Source organism: Dermacentor albipictus, chromosome 2, assembly GCF_038994185.2.
Source record: "Dermacentor albipictus isolate Rhodes 1998 colony chromosome 2, USDA_Dalb.pri_finalv2, whole genome shotgun sequence".
NCBI classification, from domain to species: Eukaryota; Metazoa; Arthropoda; class Arachnida; order Ixodida; family Ixodidae; genus Dermacentor; species Dermacentor albipictus.
In genome coordinates, this window is record NC_091822.1 from 187,465,902 (window position 1) to 187,476,130 (window position 10,229).

Consider the following 10,229-nt stretch of genomic DNA (forward strand, 5'->3'; position numbering starts at 1 on the left):
CCCGCCTCTTTCCCCCGCTATCTGTGCATGGGCATGTGTGATTGTCGTCTTCTCGGTTCGACATGGCGCGCATGAGATTTTCGCGGTGTTTTCTTTGTGACGAAAGATTGCTCGTGAGCATGTAGGCTTGAGTTTTGTGCCTTGTTCCAGCCAAATGAATCATCGTGCAATGAAGTCGAAACAAACGCACTGATTTGCGCCTCACTGCACACCAAATTACGTATCGTCAAGGAAGAGAGGAAGCGTGTCACTTTGTTTTCAGTGTCAAAGGACCACGAACGTTTTGGAACATGTCGGTGGGTTGTCTCCCGCGCTGACAAATTTCTCGACGAAAAATCAGCCCTCTGTGATTTTCACTTCCACGAACATGTATGGTACTTTACGCACGTGGTCGACGGAGAAACAGTCAAGATTCCCCGTACTCGACCAGTGTTACAAGCGACGCAGTGGCAACAATTTACCCAAATGCTCCATCGCACCTCTCCAAGAAAGCAGACCTCACCACTACTGTTGACAGGGGAGGACTTTTATATCCGTCGGATCATCTTAATGCACTAGTGACGTCACTAGAAAACACTTTCACCCACTGCTTCAGTGCGAAGCAAGTAAGAAACGACAGCTTTATGGATCTGGTATCTTTTCTCCAGCTTATGAGCTTGAACCTCGTTGGCTGCCCTAAACAAAAGACAGCACTTGGGATTACAATCATAAAGTTTGTGCTCACAAGGCTCCATTTCTACGTCATCTCTGAGCGCGAAATGGGATGAAACGCTGGAGCAAACGAAGATACTAAAACCGTGTCGACTGCTCTGAATTGTTCCTTTAGAACCTTGCTACAAACCTTTTCTTTAATCAGATACTTTTAGTGTCAGTTATGTGCAAGTTGTCTGTAATTTGTGTTGAGGAAGGTCATATTTCCTGAATACAGTGTGCAATAAATGTCGTTTCGGCACCCTCGATTTAGTTGCTGAGGTTCGTGACTGTTTCTGCTGTGCTCCTTCATAGTAGGAGCTGGCCATCGGGAGCTCGGAAATCGTATGAGAATCACGAGTTTCCTTCCTATGGAGTGTGGTGTGGTAATGAATTGCTCTCACGACCTGAAATGCATGCGTCCGTGGCTTAAGGGTTTCAATATCAGGATTCTGTGATAGAGGCTCTGTGTTCGAATCCTGCCATCGGACAATTTAAGTGATGTTTATTTAATTATTTATTATGCAGTACAATGTTGAAAATGACTAGTTTACAAAGTCACAAAGCTGTTTGAAGCCAGAATGACGAAGTTTAGGCAAATCCGTGTACTTCCCATAATTACCATGCTGGCACAACCACTCCCATTGCACTTCCCGTAGACACTAGCTCCACAGTTCCTTCTAGCAATTATTGTATGAAATTATGATTCCCACCATACGCCGCGGTGGCTTAGCAACTATGGTGTTGGGCTGCTAAGTACAAGGTCATGGTATCAGATCCCGGCCGCGGCGGCCGCCTTTCGATGAGGGCGAAAAGCAAAGGCACCTCTGTCCCATGCATTTGGGGCATGCTAACGATTCCCTGGTGGTCAAAATTAATCCGGAGTCCTCCACAATGGCGCATCTCATAATTAAATCATGAATTTGGCACTTAAAGCCCCATAATTTATTCAATCCGATTCCTACTATACGCATCAAGTGAGTCCCACTACGCCGGATGTGTGCAAGGCAAGAAGCGGGCTATCAATGAGAAGAAGCTCGTCGGTTGTGGGAAGAATATCGCCGTAGTTGGCCACACTCTGTGCAGCCATTTCGTTTTAGTTAAAAAAGATAACAAAGAACACCATGCCAAAATTATTTCGCCTTCCGTAACCAAAAAACGCGTTCGCGCCATTAATTTTTGGTGATTTCACGTAGCCAAGCACCGCCCTTTCACGTATATTAGGCAATTTTTGACACCAGATTGAAATGTTTGAACATAGTGTCTGCCCGACCTCGCTGGATGCACACTGCAAGAAGGAGGAGCAGAAGAGTGAAGGAAAAGGAGGATAGGTCAGCCTGTTGATCTATGCTGCTACTCCTGGCAGGGGTAAGGAGAAGTGCGAGACACCGGGAAATACAACATAGTGACACCTACACCGACTTTGAATTATACATTGCCACATTGCAAAGAAACCATGATTGCATTGCATCACACCAGCGGTCTGTCTTCCCTTCTCTCCACCTCAGTGTTATCTTCTGCAAATCTTTCCTTGAAATAATTGGTCAGCCAATTCGAGAACAGTGTCATGAAATTCATTAGGTCGGCATTGCGTTTAGCCTCTTCCCTAAAGCACTGCATCCCAAACCGGTTCCGAGAAAATCGAGGGCACGCCGCATTGAAACCTTCTGGTGTCTCCGTTCCTCTCGTCGTCAGGCTGTTCAAGCCCGATGCACGTCATCTCACTGCAATCATCGATCTGGACCAGAGCACAGCCTGTGAGCTTGCGCAATACGTCCCTGCGAGGCCCCTTTATACCGTGACTGGTAGACAGCCCACTTCATCATACACGCCATGCAGCGCACAAAAGCGAAACCCGGTCTCCGCCGGCTGCCAGCGCGGTCACCACCGCGTCGGAGAAGCGAAACTCGTCACGGTCACGCTGCTCTTTTGGATTTTGCTTCGTGCGTGTATAGCAAACCCCTCCTCCCTCTTCCCTGCTGCCTTTTGCTGCGGTGGCGCGCGCAATGGCAACGTCTGCACTGACCTTGGGGGCGAGGTGAGCAGCGTCGATGCTCCACAGAGCGCGCAGTGCATCGACCAGGAACCGGGAAAATGCACGCCAAGGTCGAATGCGCAAAAATAAACAAAGAGAAAAAAAAAGAAAGTTAAAGCGCTCTGCGTGATCAATACGGGAACACTGGAGCGAATAATATACCGTCTGTCATTTTTGCAATGAAACAGAGATAGCAATACTTTATCGCGAAAGGCGCATGTACATATTGCACGTGACCAGAAAAAGAAAACATACAAAAAGTACTTTTGCTGGTCATGAAAGCTGCCTAGTACGTGTCTGGAGATATTGAGGGTTGTGAGCCAACATATGGTAGCCATGGTAATATTCCAGTAGAGAAAGTGAATGCGGGCATAGAGAAAAGGAAAACCTTCACTGGTTCCACATTGCAGTATGACGCGCAGTTATTATGGCAGTTGCAGTCGTCCCTCTAGGCTCCATGTGTTCCATACATTTAAGATACAGTGACTGGAGAAAAGCATGTATGTCTACAAATGGTCGCGTCACCAAAAATTAGTATAAAGCGTCACTTTCCACCACCTCATCAAGAGAAAAAAGGACAGGAAGTACGGCAGATTTCTGAATAATTTCCAACCACCGCTATTCCATTCTGATGCTAAAAAAAAGAAATAATAGGTTTTATTCCAAGCTCAAGGTATTAAATTTTACACTTGACCAAAAATCTAAATGCTTAAATCAGGCTTGTAGTAGATTCTTTCTTGCATGAATATTGTTACAATATTCTGATCCGCCAAACGCGAATAGCAGTCATAAAGTATTTTGCTTGACCCGTTTGTCATTTAAGTGGAATTGTCTGGTTCCCCACAGTAGAAGCTACAAAAAAAGGAGTCTGAGTCTTACGTCAACCCTTGTGGCAGATGTAGGCGTAAGAGCATTCGTTTCCTTCTTGTTTGTTTGTATTGCGCCCAAAGTAAGACAATGCGCCTTGCAGAGGCAGTGAGAACGTTTTAGTGCTAAATTAATGAGCTTTTGCCATCATTTGCAGATCTTAAGTCGGCAACCATACCAATGCAACCTAAGAAGATCTTCAGGACAGGCGCTTGTGCCTGGTATAGCTTTTTCTAGCACAAGTGCAAAACAGGGTACGTTATCGCCGACGACAAAAGCCGCATTCTGGCAATATCTCCAATATGTTTGGGAAAGGAAAAATCACGGGACTGAATTCACCTTCCCATTCTTAATGTTCTCTCATGCACTTGCTTTTCTTGGGTAATCTGTCATAAGCAGAGGCGGAAAAGCTCGAAATTTATGGAATGACTTTTCAAAAAGTTGGGTGTTTCTTGACCAGACGGCATTGGAAAACCTGGAAAGTTCAAGGAAAGCTCTTCGGAAAGTTGTGTGTTATAAGTCAGTAAAATAACGCACGCACGCAAGTGCGCATATTCAATAACTTTTTTTTTTAAGTAAGCCTAGCGTAAGCATATGAACTTTAGCTCTGGTTATGCTAATCTGCTAGGATAACAAGAGCTGTTGCATTTGATACTTGTTGGTTGTTTCGTGCATGGGGCAGCCGATCTGCAAACATGCCTGACAACTTCAAAACTTTGTTTGTTGCGCTTGTAAATGGAGAAATATGGCTTCATACATGCAGTACGAATAAGAAGGAAAAGTCAGAAATTTGGAACATCAAGCTGCAACAGACCAGCCACTTCATTACGTAACTGTAAATGTTTTTTTTTTCTTTAAAAAATATATAAAAATCGTGATTTCAATGCTTGTCATTGCAACTATAGGATGCAGTTACACGAAACTTATTTCGCTCTTCGGTTGTCTCGTTCTGTCATCACAAAGACAAAAAAGCCCGTGCGAAAGGAAAATGAGAAAACTGCGAGGTCGACTGTGCGGGGGCCGATTGAACCGAATTGTTTTTTTCCGGTGCGCACCGTGTTCCAGTCGATATACGTTTTATTTTTCATTTAGCAAAACTGATTTGCCTTGCTGAAATCAGCGTTCTGACTCTAATCATTTCTATGTATAACCAACATTAGAAGCGGAAACCAGCTGTGTTTCATTTTAAAGCTGCTTCTTAGAGGTTTACAATACTTTCAGAGTCATGTTATAGCCATTTCATCCCTTCGCTCCGACGACAAAACGGGAGAATAGAATATACTTTCATTTATTAGAAATTAGTTCTGTACAATATTGCCCAACAACTCTTACAGCAAAGCCTTCCGAGAAATCGATGGATTGAATTTTATTGCTCACGTCGTTTATACGTATGACGTGCAAATCACTTAGCCCTAGGCAAGGTTCGTGTCTGTCGGTACAGATTATAGGAAACAAAGTCTATTAAAATGTTTCATACAATAAAAGGGATCATTAGCGTAGCTAAATTACGAGGCAGTTATACATGCACAACACTAAAACAAAGCACAATATGCAGGTAGATGCTGCGATTAGGCAAAGGCAGCTACGTAGTCAACATAAATATCCGTTTGGTTGGCAAATAATGTGACATGCCGAGAATACTTACCCCGGAAAGTGGATGGCAAGATGGCGCCGCGGTAGCTTAATTGGTAGAGCATCGCACGCGTAATGCGAATACGTGAGATTGTTCCCTACCTGCGGCAAGTTGTTTGTTTGTTCATCTTCTTTCATTGCCATTTTTTCCCATTTTCTTTAATTCAAATATTAAGTACCTGTAATTTCCCCTGTGTTGTCCTTGGTGTCTTTGCTCGTTGGCTTCGTATGCCGAGAATTAAGTCACTTCCAGCTGCTCAGCATAATATCCAGTGAATTAGAAAAAGTCACACAATATGTTTATTGCAAAGTTTATTGCCTTTAAGTCTCTTACGTAACTTAAAATTCGAAAACGCTCTAGCTTGTACGTGGCTGCCGACTACGATTGGCTAGACAGTTAATTGTTGTAAAATGTTGTGTCGCTGAGGTAGACGTTCGCCGTGGAGGAGGTGATCGATCTATCGGAAATGTCAGCCACTTAACATTTCATCCCAAATTGAATTTAATTCTGGAATCTTACGTGCGAAAACCATAATTCTTTTATTTTTAGGCACGTCGTAGTGAGGGACTCCAGATAAATTTTCACCTTTTGGGGGTTTTTAACGTGAACTTTATGCACGGTACACGGACATTTTTGCATCCCCCATCGAAAGGCGGCCGCTGCAGCCGGGATTCGATCTCGCACGCTCGGGTGTAATAGCGCATTGTCATAACCATTACGCCATCACTGCGGGTAGTAATATTTTTACAAATAGTGAAAATACTGTGGGAGTACAATGTGAAAACTTGGCGGCGCCTTCACAGGCGTTAAGGCAGAATTCCAAGCGTCCTTGCAGCAACGTCGAGGCAGAGAACGGATGTTCCTGACACTTCAAAAGGAAGTACTTAGGCTGAGAATTTCCCTCAGAATAAAGTCCTTGTGTATTTTCACAAGCGTTACGTTTGCCTCTCAGATGAGCTATGGTTTTTTTTAATGATCTCGCTGTCTGAAGAGAAACGCGTGTGTTAGTTCATAAAAATAAAGAAAGGAGGCATACAGTATATGCGCAGACGGCACTTACACAGTGAGACATAAGCAACCATAAAACACAAACACCGCGAATTCAAGGAATGTTTCGACGAATGAGAAAAATTAACAGGATTTCTTTCTGTGACATGTATGACAGGACTCTTTCTATGAACGAAATAAACGAACAAGCAAAAACAAGCAATTTTCCAGGGAGGAAACTTCAGCTAGCTGGTTCGACATTGCAAAGCAGCCCGAAAGGCACAGACGAAAAAGGAAAGTCGGCAAAAAGACAAAAGATGCAACGTCTGTAGCACCTTTTACGTGTGCTGCGTCTTCTTTGTTTTCTGTCATTGCAGCCGATTTACAATTTTCAAAAGCAATGTTTATCTGTCGAAAACACATCTGCAGTATGTCGTCGTGGAAATTAACGCTCGAAAAAAAAAAAGAAGCTGCCTTTATCCCCCAAAAAGATCCTTTATTTTTTGCATGCTATTTGTGCCATGACATCACTTGTCCAAGTAGCAATGCCGTCTGGCGAATCGTTCTCGAAGTTTCGCTGGGAAAGCAACAAAAATAAACCTCTCTTAATTTTTTATTTATTTATTTATTCCGTCCTTTCTTGTTTTTAAGGAATTCAGACGTCTACTGAAAGGCAGTGGAACATCACGAGGTTTTAGTAGGAAGCAATGTACATATCGTACCTCGGATTGCTCAACACCACCCTTAGGCATCAGATACAAACAGCGATCCGGTGCATGTCTACTTGTCGGTGTGTTCGTAAAACACGCAGCCCATGTGCGCCACCAGACAGCTGCCAGACGTTTTAGTTCATTTTTACTCTCTGTTCGTCAATGACAGTGAATGGGATCTTCGCAAGTGCCATTGACTGCACAGCAGCGCCCTTTCGCGTACTCCTGAACTATTTCATGCAATCCTTGTAACAACCAAAAAAGAAAAAAAAATGTCGGCGTCAACTACAAAACATCGTAGACGCAGAAGCACCACATGATATTCAAGACATGCCAAACAACTCAGCCAAAAAGAATACTGCTGCCTCTTCCGTAATCGAGCGTAGATTTAAGCATGAAATGGCAACCGACAAAGCAGATTTCTTGGAGGTGATACTGGTAACAGTCCTAAAATAGGTGTAGTGCATGTTCGCAACGGCACGTCCCACCACACCATATTGCGGAATTGCGGGCAATCATCATGCGGATGATGCCGCCCGATCGGCCCACGATGGTGCCCACGTTGTACCACTACCACTGTCACGAACAGACGCAGCCACAAGTCTTCGCTCCCTCGCCCGCGAGCTTACGCAGAATCTGTGGAACACCAATGAGTTCACGAACGAACGTCTCCACAGATTGGATCCATGTCTGCAACTCCGCCTACCACCGGGGTTGCCACGAGCGGAAGCAACACTTCTGTGCCGCCTGTGGCTGGGCGTGGCATTCACGAACTCCTATTCATTCCGCATTGGAATGGCCGACAGCCCTACTTGCGGCACCTGCGACTGCGAGGAGATGATTCAGCACCTCCTTTGTGACTGTCCCAGCTACAAAGTGCCAAGAACTGTGCTCGTAACCGCGCTCGAAAAACTGGACAATCGCCCCTTTACAGAGGAGAAGGCTCTAGGACACTGGTCCAGACGGGCTTCGGCCCTCAAGGCCTTAAGGGCTTTGCTGAAGTTTTTAAGGACATGCGAATTGTGCGATCGCCTTTGAGTGTTGTATCGCGTAGTATCGCGGTACTGCGTGAATTTCTTTATTTTTTTTCTCCTCTTCTTCTTCTTTCTCCTTTTATTCCCTTTCCCCAGCACAGGGTAGCCAGCCGGTACTTACACTGGCTAACGTCCCTGTCTTTCCTCCTCTTTGTCTCTCTCTCTCTCCCCATATTGTGCACTGGTCCATATGAACGCTACCCAACTGGAAGAAAACCGGCTGAAGGCGGCACGACAGGCAGCGAAAGACGCCAGCGAGACAAAGCGAACTTTACAGCTAGAAGAAGAAAAGAGCCTTCGCGTCACGCAGCGTTGCGCCATCGCTCGAGGCGACGCAAAACCCGTGCCGCGGAACTCATGGACCACTGCCGCTCGAAAGAGCATAGGCAACTCTGTCTCAGCGCCAAAGCATAATAGTTAAGTGTCAGGTGCCGTCTGTCTGCCTTTTGAACGTCGCCTTTTGGATGTGAGAAACAAAACTTTGGCGTACTAGAAGTTGCAGCTTGAGTAATATTGCGAACAAACATTCAGAATTCAAAACATTCAGAAGTTAGAACTCGGAAGCAATATCTTTCTGTGACTCGTTTCCGCACTAACTAGTACTGCACAAAGGATTGCGCGCCAGAGACCGCATTTTCTTAAGTTTTGGCTGGTTTCCCGTATGCCACGTTGCCTTCTGTTCTCCACAGAATCCTTTGTGTGACCTCCTAGTGGTGCACATTGAAGCGTATCGAACCCCGAATAAAATCGAAGAAAAAAGGTTCGAGTAACCATCGCGCTCTGGCGCGTTCCTCCTCCGCAAAGATGGCTGTTGTACACATTTATGCCCCGTCACGTTGTTTTGTTGGAGGCTAACGCGCAAGTCTAACACGACGGAACGCCGCACTATTGCGACATCACCCATATACGAACATCCCTGATGAAGAAAGAGAAAAAAAATACATAATGCAAAGAAGGGGTATAAGCGTGCAGACACGGACACAAGAGAAGTGGACAACACGAACGCCGGCTATGAGGAGAAGTGTTGTCCACTTCTCTTGTGTCCATGTCTGCACGTCTTAACCTTTCTTTGCATTATGAATCCTTACCAACTTGCTCAGCTTTCTGTTGCTCGAAGAAAAAATTAGTTGGACATACCAAGCTTCCAAGACTTTGGAATTTGCTCAGGTGCTCCTTTCCGTGGGCAAGCTGAACTATAACGCGATCGTACGGAGCTTAAAAAAGAAAAGACACACGGACGAGTGTTGTGCAGAGTATCTCTGCGTTATAAAGAGTAGATGGACCCTAACTCGAGTGAAAGCTTCTTTTTCTTGTTATGTAATTCAGTGGAGGAAAACGTTTCCGAAACCCGGGCGGATTTGTTTCGGCAATGCAACACCGGCTACCTCACCCGTGCTAGTCAGGTTCAAAAACAAGAAAGGCATTAGATCAAGCCCGCCATATAAGCGTCACAGACGCCATCGCATGGCTGAAGCCATGACAGTATAAATAATGTCACTGACGGTCGGAAAAACACGTTTGCACGCTCTTTGTGCCACCTGTATTAACTATGTATTATATATGAACTATGATATTTCATATCTAGCTTTGATATTCATTCAGTGACGTTGTGCACGCATCTGGTTTCGTTAGCTTGGGCATAGTCTTGTCGTACTACAGCTCAGCATTGTTGGCCCGTTTCATCTTTCTATATTATCTGTTCAAGATATATCTGTCTAAAGGAACAAAAAAAACTTATGTTGTTCTGAACTTACATACTACAGAGGATTGAAGTGTGTTTACAGATTAATATAATGCTAAAGGTATTATATGTCACACAATTTGAAACAGTAAATAGTGGTGTGTTCAAATGTTATTAATATTACCCTCTGCTCAGTAACATGAAGAATTAAATTGCATAATTGCTACCTGAAAGCAGAAATGCCTAATGCATAGCACATTTTCCTTAATATTCCTTTTATTTATCTGCGGTATGCCCAAAGGCCCCATTCAAATTTATGCACGAAGGTAAAGCATCGTTCCTTTGTGTAATTCTTGCTATATTATAAGCAAGCATTTTGAGGCATTTGCAACGCCCAGCACACATGACTTATTGGGAAGGTAAGACGGCACAATTGAATTGGAATTAAGCCACGCAAATAGCGGCGTAACCTAATTTCTGAAATTCTTCAGCACTTCTCATTTCAACACAATTTATGTTATGGATTTTATATAATCACTCGCACAGTACCTTAGCAAAAGTTAAATGTACGGTGCTCATCACCTCCAATAAA